General features: G+C 43.9%; 1 pseudogene; it reads left to right on the forward strand.

Moving 5' to 3' along the window:
• Window positions 1-202: 202 nt before the first annotated feature.
• LOC109747396 (uncharacterized) lies at window positions 203-10,089 on the forward strand (annotated as a pseudogene).
• The last annotated feature ends 1,958 nt before the right edge of the window (window positions 10,090-12,047 follow it).

Here is a 12,047-nt window from a genome sequence, read left to right on the forward strand (position 1 = left end):
CTGGCCCGCTGCTTCTCCTTCCAATTCCAGGTTGAAAGAGCCCAATAGAACTCCACTGCACCATATGCTTCCACGGCCCAGTATCACGTTTCCTTCGCTACGTGCGGGCATATGCTTCCTCGGCCCAGTATCACGTACCACGACATGGGGGCTGCATGGGCGTGGAACAGCAGTACCACGACACCACGAGTCTCCGCTCCGCTGCAACTCTTACGTACGATCCAAACCAAGCAGCGCATCAATGGCATCGCCGCTGCCGTGGTCCGACGACCTCCTGGATCTCTTCACCGCCGGCCTCCATGCGGTATGCAGTCCCAGCCGGCGCTCCCTTGCTTCTAAGCCGTCTTCTTCGCCGTGGTCGGAACTCCCAGAGGATATCCTAGGCCTCGTGTTGGCCCGGCTCCCTAACCCCTGGCAGATCGCGCCCGCTTCCAGGCGGTGTGTCGATCCTGGCGCTCCTCCGCTCCCCTCCGCCGCAATTACCGTGGATGCAGACGGTACTGCGTTCCTGGCAAGCAGTTTCCTCTCCGCTTCCATGGCAGCAGTGGCCTTGGAATTGGATTCACTCCGTGTGCCGCCGTTCGTCCGTCCCCTCCTCCCTGCCGCAGCGGCCTTGGATCGTGCTGCCCGGCGGCTTCTACAATCACGACGGTATCGTACACATACATTAAAGAGTGCACAGGACACGGGTAAATTTTTGTATATCCATAGTTACACATCCTCGCATATGTAAAAATTTCTTCTTTATCTTGATCTAATGTATGTATGATTCTCCTGCTAGGTTCGCTGCTGGCAAGCAGGAGTACACCCCGTTCAAACACTCCAACATCAACAGCTCCTTCCCCAACAACTTGCGATGCATTGGTTCCACCGACAGGGCTCGCCTTGGACTACGCTGATGATAAGAACAAAATTCATAACTACTTCTTGTACAATCCTTTCTCTAAGGACGTCGTGACTCTCCCCGAACTGGACGCCATCGTCGGCTATAATTCCAAGTTATTTCAGATCCACAAGGTGCTCATCCCGTCGACTTCGGATGACCAGCTCGTCGTTATCATGACCAACAACTGGAACTATCCCATAATCTTAATCCGGTCAGGGAAGGGTGCGTGGTTACCGAGGCCACAAACGACCCCCTTCATCGACATTATTGACATCGTGCTCCTTGGAAACAAACTCTATAGGATAACCCAGGCAGAGGACCTCTTCTCCTTGAATATAAGCTTTAATGCTCATGGCATACCCACGGTCACCAATATCAAGCACCACATCAGATCCGGCGATGCCGATTCCAGTGTGGAGAGCGATGTAGATGAGGACACAGACCGTTATGGTGAGAACGAAGGGGATCGGCGTCAGCGCAACTTGTATGAATTGAGGACAATTGGAGACAACATGATCAACCACTAGTAGAAAAAGGGTCATCTGTCCTGGTTGGTAAGGGCCTTTTGTCCCGGTTGTTGAACCGGGACTAAAGGGTCGTTACTAATGCCCTAGCCCTTTAGTCCCGGTTCTTACACGAACCGGGACAGATGGGCCTCCACGTGGCCGGTGCGGCGAGCCCAGGCAGGAGGGCCTTTGGTCCCGGTTGGTGGCACTAACCGGGACCAATAGGCATCCACGTGTCAGCATTTCAGGGGCTGGGGTTTTTGTTTTTATTTTTGAAAGGGGGGGGGGGGGTTGGGGGGTTTGGGGGGTTAATTTAGGTGTTTCATATATTGTGTTAGCTAGCTAATTAATAGAGAGAAGTGTCCTCTCTTATCTCCGTGCTTGGTCGACGCTACGTACTATATACGTATAGAGAGGACTAGACACGCTAGCTAGTAAGCAAATGAAGAAAACAGAAGATCGTCATGAACATATATATGCATACAGAGAGAAGTGATATCGACCACCTCTCCTTCTCCGAGAGATTGGTCGAACAACAAGTTCTCGTATATCTATCCGACACTACCGGCTACATATATACAATAATTATCTCTTACAACATAATCTCCTAATTATATGTACATAGGGTCCACATAGTATTCTCCGTTTTCAGCGATCACGTGGTAAAGGAAGAATGCCGCCAATTCCTCTTGAATTGCTCGCATACGATCTGGTGGTAGGAGTTCATTCCGCATCCGAAAGATCTAATTTGAAGAAGGGGTCAATACATATATATATGAATAAATGAAACTCAACACAAATGATGGTAATAAAATAAAATTGTGAATATTATTGCTTACGCACTTCATATTGTTCGTCAGAGTAGCCCCGCTCACAGGTCGTGTAGCGGATGGACTCGCAAACGTAGTATCCACAGTAATTATTCCCGGGTTCCTGCCACAACCACTTTACAAGAAATAGAGGTCAATCAAACTGATAAGCAAGCATGCTAAATGGTATTGATGAAACTAGCGCTTGAATCACTAGGAGATGCGCGGAACATGCTACTATAGTACTTACTTTCGGGTGTCTAAATTGCAGCTTCTTCGGCAGTCCCGGAGCTTTTTTGGTGAATTTTCTCCAAACCCTGCCAGACAAAGAAAACAATTACTTGATATCAGGAAATGAACAAAGTTGCTGATATGGTGGATAATGATCGATTTAACTTACTTCTCGAGCATTTGAGTCATGTTCGCATAGTCCTGGGGATCTTTTCGTCTCGAGTCTAAGACGGTTACTAGTCCCTGCTCAAGCTTAATCTCTAGGAGAATATAGTGGAAGCTGCGCACACATGCATAAGTCATCAATTACATTACTATAACCTGGACTAATAAGGGAAACCGAATATGCACAAGACAGTAACACTCACTTGAAGTTGTAAGGAAAGAGTATTATATCTTTATTTTCATTTATTACCAACGATCGTAGCAAGTTGGCCTCGGTATTTTCGGCATGATATTTAACCTTAGTTGCATCTATGAGATTTGTGTTAATGAATCCAATATTACCGATTTGTCTTTTCTTCAATTCGGCGATCTTCAATCTGCATAATATAGTGAGGATAATTATAAATACATGCAATGAAAGAGCTGACCTATATAAAGAGACTTAATGACAGAAGTAGTACTACTTACAGACAGTAGCAAGTGATCGTTGATTTATCGAGGGCCTTTTGATTAAAAAACTGGAAGAAATTCTCAAATGGAACATTCAACATTTCAATTCCAACGAGGTCATGCTCCTCTTTAACTCTCGGCATCAAAGTATTCCTCCCCCGGACTCTCTGCAGGTTTTCATGTACCAATCATGTAATCTTCGCATCATCGTTGTTAGAGATCTTTCATCTTTGACGAGAGGCTTCCCGTAATGGTATTTGTGTTCGTCCACCTCCAAGAAATCATAATGTACATCGTCGGGCAGGTAATCTCCAAGATTGCTATAACCGGGCACCATCCTCGGAGCATTAGCGACGATGTCGCTAGACACCTTGAGCGGGGGGCACGATTGGTTCGCTTGTTCGCCGAGCTGGGCAATTTTTTTCCCAGCTCGTCGTTCTTTTAACCTTTGATCACTGACAGTACTTCCCGACCGCTCCGCTTCGATAAATGTCTTTGCAATAATGCGCTCATAGTTGCCTTTCGGCGGAGACTTTGGTGGTTTTGTCAGGGCAGCCAGAGTGCGCTTCGCTTTCACCGGATCTACCTTCTCCTCCGGAGGTGGATGTTTCTTTGCTTTCACCCCTTCAAAGAAGTTCGTCACTTCGGCTCGCACGATCTTCGTGGTTTCCTCCTCGGTCCTCTCGTATGGTAACTTATTTATTTTATTTTATTTTGTTTCTAATTACTTATTTATTTTACTTTATGATAATTCTTTTTGCTATTAAAGTTTCTAACAAAAAAAGTTCTTTATGAAAATTCTTTTTGCTTTCAATGATTTTGAACAGAAAATACTTCGATAATTTTAGTTGCATCAATTTTATATAATTTTAGTTTCAATAATACTAGAGGTTGCTTATAATGTTTTGAACAGAAAATACATTGATAATTTTAGTTTCATAAATTTTATTTATGTTATTAAAGTTTATTTTATTTTGTTTGTACTTATATATTTTATTAAAGTTTATATTATTTTGTTTCTCATTACTTATTTATTTTATTTGTTATTTTTCATGCACCATTTTTCATGCATTTACTGATTATTTTGAGCTATAAGACTCTCAAATTGAAAAGCATTTCAAATGAACTCTGAAAAGGTTGAAAGTTGGCATGATATCATCATTTCATCCACATAGCATGTGCAAGAAAGTTGAGAGGGTTACGGCAAAAACTGGATGCACTTCGTGTACAAAACGGACAATCTCTTTCGAAGTATCAGGATTTCATACGGAAACTCGTCTGTTACAAAGGGATTTCGTTTTTTAAAACTTATTTGAACTCCTGACTTTTTGTGTGTTCAAAATGCACCATTCAAAGCCACATCATCAATTTTCAACCCTTTCTGACTTTATTTCTTATTTTTCATGCATTTATTGATTATTTTGAGCTATAAGACCCTGAAATTGAAAAGCATTTCAAATAAACTCTGAAAAGGTTGAAAGTTTGCATGGTATCATCATTTCATCCACATAGTATGTGCAAGAAAGTTGAGAGGGTTACGGCAAAAACTGGACGCACTTCGTGTACAAAATGGACAATCTCTTTCGAAGTATCAGGATTTCATATGGAAACTCGTCTGTTACAAAGGGGTTTCATTTTTTAAAACTTATTTGAACTCCTGACTTTTTATGTGTTCAAAATGCACCATTCAAAGCCACATCATCAATTTTCAACCCTTTCAGACTTCATTTCTTATTTTTCATGCATTTATTGATTATTTTGAGCTATAAGACCCTGAAATTGAAAAGCATTTCAAATAAACTCTGAAAAGGTTGAAAGTTGGCATGGTATCATCATTTCATCCACATAGCATGTGTAAGAAAGTTGAGAGGGTTACGGCAAAAACTGGATGCACTTCGTGTACAAAACGGACAATGGTATCATACTCGTGTGTTACAAAGTTGACATGGTATCATCATAATAGTTGCGGGAGAAAGTCTTCACTTTTTCTTCGCTTGTGTCATTTGCTTATTGAGCCGTAACCATGGATAATCTTCATCGTTTATTAGGATGCTTGGGTCAGCCTTGACTTTGAAGGGAGGAATTTCATGAAACTTTTCATAATCTTCAGACATGTCTGTCTTGCCCTCCACTCCCACGATGTCCCTTTTTCCTGAAATAACTATGTGGCGCTTTGGCTCATCGTATGATGTATTCGCTTCCTTATCTTTTCTTTTTCTCGGTTTGGTAGACATGTCCTTCACATAGATAACCTGTGCCACATCATTGGCTAGGACGGACGGTTCGTCAGTGTACCCAAGATTTTTCAGATTCACTGTTGTCATTCCGTACTGTGGGTCTACCTGTACCCCGCCTCCTGACAGATTGACCCATTTGCACTTAAACAAAGGGACCTTAAAATCATGTCCGTAGTCAAGTTCCCATATGTCCACTATCTAACCATAATATGTGTCCTTTCCCCTCTCGGTTGCTGCATCAAAGCGGACACCGCTGTTTTGGTTGGTGCTCTTTTGATCTTGGGCGATCGTGTAAAATGTATTCCCATTTATCTCGTATCCTTTGTAAGTCAATACAGTCAAAGATGGTCCCCTGGACAAGGAGTATAGCTCATCACAAACAGTGTTGTCACCTCTGAGACGTGTTTCCAACCAACTGCTAAAAGTCCTGATGTGTTCACATGTAATCCAGTCGTCGCACTGCTCCGGGTGTTTGGAGCGCAGACTGTTCTTGTGTTCATCGACATACGGGGTCACCAAGGTAGAGTTCTGTAGAACTGTGTAGTGTGCTTGAGACCAAGAATGCCCGTCCCTGCATATTATTGAGTCCACTCCTAGCGTGCCCTTTCCAGTCAGTCTCCCCTCATACCGCGATTTAGGGAGACCTATCTTCTTAAGGCCAGGAATGAAGTCAACACAAAACCCAATGACATCCTCTGTTTGATGGCCCATGGAGATGCTTCCTTCTGGCCTAGCGCGGTTACAGACATATTTCTTTAGGACTCCCATGAACCTCTCAAAGGGGAACATATTGTGTAGAAATACGGGCCCCAGAATGACAATCTCGTCGACTAGATGAACTAGGACGTGCGTCATGATATTGAAGAAGGATGGTGGGAACACCAGCTCGAAACTGACAAGACATTGCGCCACATCACTCCTTAGCCTTGGTATGATTTCTGGATCGATCACCTTCTGAGAGATTGCATTGAGGAATGCACATAGCTTCACAATGGCTAATCGGACGTTTTCCGGTAGAAGCCCCCTCAATGCAACCGGAAGCAGTTGCGTCATAATCACGTGGCAGTCATGAGACTTTAGGTTCTGGAACTTTTTCTCTGGCATATTTATTATTCCCTTTATATTCGACGAGAAGCCAGTCGGGACCTTCATACTGAGCAGGCATTCAAAGAAGATTTCTTTCTCTTCTTTCATAAGAGCGTAGCTGGCAGGACCTTCATACTGCTTCGGAGGCATGCCGTCTTTTTCGTGCAAACGTTGCAGGTCCTCCTGTGCCTCAGGTGTATCTTTTATCTTCCCATACACGCCCAAGAAGCCTAGCAGGTTCACGCAAAGGTTCTTCGTCACGTGCATCACGTCGATTGAAGAGTGGACCTCTAGGTCTTTCCAGTAGGGTAGGTCCCAAAATATAGATTTCTTCTTCCACATGGGTGCGTGTCCCTCAGCGTCATTCGGAACAGCTAGTCCGCCGGAACCCTTTCCAAAGATTACGTGTAAATCATTGACCATAGCAAGTACGTGATCACCGGGACGCATGGCGGGCTTCTTTCGGTGATCTGCCTCGCCTTTGAAATGCTTGCCTTTCTTTCGATATTGATGGTTGGTCGGAAGAAATCGACGATGGCCCAGGTACACATTCTTCCTGCATTTGTCCAGGTATATACTTTCAGTGTCATCTAAACAGTGCATGCATGCGTGGTATCCCTTGTTTGTCTGTCCTGAAAGGTTACTGAGAGCAGGCCAATCGTTGATGGTTACAAACAGCAACGCGTGCAGGTTAAATTCCTCCTGTTTGTGCTCATCCCACGTACGTACACCGTTTCCATTCCACACCTGTAAACGTTCTTCAACTAATGGCCTTAGGTACACATCAATGTCATTGCCGGGTTTCTTAGGGCCTTGGATGAGAACTGGCATCATAATGAACTTCCGCTTCATGCACATCCAAGGAGGAAGGTTATACATACATAGAGTCACGGGCCAGGTGCTGTGATTGCTGCTCTGCTCCCCGAAAGGATTAATGCCATCCGCGCTTAAACCAAACCATACGTTCCTTGGGTCAGCTGCAAACTCAGCCCAGTACTTTCTCTCGATTTTTCTCCACTGCGACCCGTCAGCGGGTGCTCTCAACTTCCCGTCTTTCTTACGGTCCTCACTGTGCCATCGCATCAACTTGGCATGCTCTTCGTTTCTGAACAGACGTTTCAACCGTGGTATTATAGGAGCATACCACATCACCTTCGCAGGAACCCTCTTCCTGGGGGGCTCGCCGTCAACATCACCAGGGTCATCTCGTCTGATCTTATACCGCAATGCACCGCATACCGGGCATGCGTTCAGATCCTTGTACGCACCGCGGTAGAGATGCAGTCATTAGGGCATGCATGTATCTTCTGCACCTCCAATCCTAGAGGGCATACGACCTTCTTTGCTGCGTATGTACTGTCGGGCAATTCGTTATCCTTTGGAAGCTTCTTCTTCAATATTTTCAATAGCTTCTCAAATCCTTTGTCAGGCACAGCATTCTCTGCCTTCCACTGCAGCAATTCTAGTACGGTACCGAGCTTTGTGTTGCCATCTTCGCAATTGGGGTACAACCCTTTTTTGTGATCCTCTAACATGCGATCGAACTTCAGCTTCTCCTTTTGACTTTCGCATTGCGTCCTTGCATCGACAATGACCCGGCGGAGATCATCATCATCGGGCACTGGTTCCTCTTGATCTTCAGCAGCTTCCCCCGTTGCAGCATCATTGGGCACATCGTTTGGTTCCTCTTGATCTTCAGCAGCTTCCCCCGTTGCAGCATCACCGTATTCAGGGGGCACATAGTTGTCATCGTCCTCTTCTTCTTCGTCGTCTTCCATCATAACCCCTATTTCTCCGTGCCTCGTCCAAACATTATAGTGTGGCATGAAACCCTTGTAAAGCAGGTGGGTGTGAAGGATTTTCCGGCTCGAGTAAGACTTCGTATTCCCACATTTAGGGCATGGACAACACATAAAACCATTCTGCTTGTTTGCCTCAGCCACTTCGAGAAAATCATGCACGCCCTTAATGTACTCGGAGGTGTGTCTGTCACCGTACATCCATTGCCGGTTCATCTGCGTGCATTATATATAATTAAGTGTGTCAAAAACCATTACAGAACATCATGAATAGATATTTAAGTGACCAAATTAATAGAAGTTCATCATCATATTAAAACCAAAGTACATACATAGTTCTCATCTAACAACATATAGCTCTTCGGAGCATCTAATTAATTAAACCATACATTGAAACTATGTAAAACATTTCAATGCGAAAACAAATGTGATCATAATTGCAACCAAGGTAACAATTGATCCAACGACATAATGATACCAAGCCTCGGTATGAATGGCATATTTTCTAATCTTTCTAATCTTCAAGCGCATTGCATCCATCTTGATCTTGTGATCATCGACGACATCCGCAACATGCAACTCCAATATCATCTTCTCCTCCTCAATTTATTTTATTTTTTCCTTCAAGAAATTGTTTTCTTCTTCAACTAAATTTAACCTCTCGACAATAGGGTCGGTTGGAATTTCCGGTTCACATACCTCCTAGATAAATAAAATCTATGTCACGTTGGTTGGCATAATTTTCATAAACAATAAATGAACCAATAGTTATAAAGATAATATATACCACATCCGAATCATAGACAGGACGAGGGCCGACGGGGGCGGATACCAAAACCATCGCACTATATAATAACAAGCAATAAAATAGTAAGAAAATTAGACAAGTATCTATCTAAAGTAAGAATTTTTTTCTTTCAGAAAGAAGATAAGAACAAGAGGCTCACCACGGTGGTGCCGGCGACGAGATCGGCGCGGGCGATCGACGGCGGTGAAGACGGGAATGGGACGTGACGGGCCGCTAAACCTAGACAAATCTCGAGGAAAATGGAGCTTTGAGGTCGAGCTTCGAGAGGAGAAAGCTTAACTAGTGTGGCTCGGGCATTTCATCGAACACCTCATGTGCATAGGAGGTGAGCTAGAGCACCACAAGGCCCTCCCCTTGCCGACCAGAGAAAAACAGAGCACTGGAGTGCTTTGCTCGCGGGCGAGGGGTATATATAGGCACCTCATTGGTCCCGGTTCGTGGCATGAACCGGGACTAAGGGGCAGCCTATGGTCCCGGTTCAAGCCACCAACCGGGACCAATGGTGGTGGGCCAGGAGCGAGGCCCATTGGTCCCGGTTCGTCCCACCAACCGGGACCAAAGGGCCAGACGAACCGGGACCAATGTCCCCACGAGGCCCGGCAGGCCCCTGGCCTCACGAACCGGGACCAGTGCCCCCATTGGTCCCGGTTCTGGACTGAACCGGGACTAATGGGCTGACCCGGCCTGAACCAAAGCCCTCTTTTCTACTAGTGAACGATGGTATCCTGTGTGATGAGATGCCTTACCCTCCCAATGACCCCCTCGCCACATTTTGGTACTTCCTTGAGTCGTGTGGGAAGCTAATCATGGTGAAGCGTCAATTGCAATTTCCTAAATGTTGTTATGTCAAATTCACTCGTAAGGTGGATGTTTTTGAGGCAGATTTCAGCGCACGCACGTGGTTGCCGACGTCAGGCGGTCTAGGTGACCAATCAATTTTCATAAGCAGACGCTTCAGCAAATCTGTTGCTACTTTTGGAGAGAGAGATGATGATGCTATTTATTTTATTGATACGGGTGAGGTGTTCAATATAAAATTCCAAACTCAAAGCCGGCCAGTAGAAAGAAGCGTCGATTCCCGTGGGTCAACATGGATCTTCCTTCCAAGCTAGCTGTAAGAGTACACTACTAGATTTGAAAAAGGAATTATTTATCTTAAGTACTCCTTATCCATTACATTTTTCATCACTTTCAATAGTCAATACACTCAAGTCTAAGATGCCTTTATGTCGATTTTTCCACACTATAATGCATGTTTGCATAGGATAATCATTGCAAATGCTAATTAATACATGTTTGCTCTGGGCGGTGTGCAGCTTTTACTTTCACATTATTCATAAAGCAGATTCACCATCCACCAACACCAAGATAAAGGGTGTACATTTTTACTATTAGAAATGTACAATTGTGACAGTGTTGGGTGTCCAGCCTTTTGTGCCCAGATTACAAATGAGCGAATTTGGAAACAAAAATAATAATACCATTCACATATGTATGCACTGTGTATGTAAAATTATTTTCAATAAATTTTCAACTGTATAAATATGGAGACCCGACAACCATGCTGACATGCTGCGAGTATTTTTGGATTTTCTTTTGTGATGTTCTTACAAAAGCGTTAGTTGTTCCTGTGTTGATCCCTCAACATGGTTACAGCCTTGAAAAACACGGTTACAGATGATATTACATCAACAAACTCGAAGACAAATCTTTACAAGCTTGCATTGAATCATGCAATAGTTAACATTTCCGCCATATGCATGTCATCAATGCAGCAATGGGATACATTTTTGTTTGGCGATGCTGCAATAATAGGCGCTATTATCAAGCAGGTTTGCGCTTTCCGCGGTGAGGTAGAGACGATGGTTTTCATTGTGCTTTCATCGAATTGCATATAATTTCATTGACCTTAAGTATCACTATCATGCTTTTTCCTATTGTGCATTACTGGAGATATGGTGCGTACTCGTGGCCCTTGTTCTCTTGAGATTTGCTAACTCTAACGGAAAACAGAGTAGTAGGCAAGTAACGCTCCATATGTCACACCAGCATTTTAAACAGGCAGAGGTTGTGACAGGAGCTTTATGTAATGTAATCCTTGCATAAGAGAAAGATACGGTTTCTGAAATAATTTCCATTTGCTTTTACAGTCACTTTACTTGACTTTATGTGTGCTACCTTCCTTAGTTATCCTCCCTCTCCTGAAAGTTGGCATTCTTATGAAAGTAAAGATACGAGATTTCACACAATTGAACTGCTACCTACCTAGTTTCAAATCACTTCCCTAGTACACGCATCCTTCAAAATTGGCTAATTTTATTTTCCAGTCTGCCTGTCTATAGATGCTCTTCTCAAACTAAAGAGCTGCATCTCTAACAGAAAATCCATGAAGCGGCAGCACATGTAAGAGCAGCTGTTTTTCTCCAGTAAACGATTGAACTTTGAGAGTATACTGTGCGGCTGAAAAGTCAGATAACTGCAAAACATGCATGCTTAAAGAAGAAACAACTGTTGAACACAATGAGACAGATCTTACTAGCAAGCTGAGGTGACCAGGATCATGACACATCCACTATGCAAACCTTGTTGTAAAATAGGAACCTATGCAGTATCCAGTGGTGGAAGTCACCAAATGTATTATGGGAAGGTGTAGCTTCTTACTGCAGGTTGGTATATGAATGATATCATTTTAACCTCATCTTACTGCAGGTTTGCGTCTCTTCAGTTGCCACCGGATCTCTGAGGAGACATGGTGTATGTAATTTTTTGATCTAATGCATGGATGATTCTCCTCCTAGGTCCACTATTGGCAATCAGGAGGGCAACCTATTCAAAGGCTCCTACATCAACAGCTCCTTCCCCGACAACTTGCGATGCATCGGCTCCATGGACCGCTCACTCGCCCTTGACTACACTGATGATAACAAAAATAAATCATATCTACTTGTTGCACAATCCTTTCTAAAGTAAATTGTGGCTCTCCTAGAGCTGGATGCCACCGTTGATAATAGTCCCAAGTTATTTCAGATCCGCAAGGTGCTCATCTGGTTGACCCTTATGACCAATTCAT

This window comes from Aegilops tauschii, chromosome 4 (genome assembly GCF_002575655.3).
Source record: "Aegilops tauschii subsp. strangulata cultivar AL8/78 chromosome 4, Aet v6.0, whole genome shotgun sequence".
NCBI lineage: Eukaryota > Viridiplantae > Streptophyta > Magnoliopsida > Poales > Poaceae > Aegilops > Aegilops tauschii.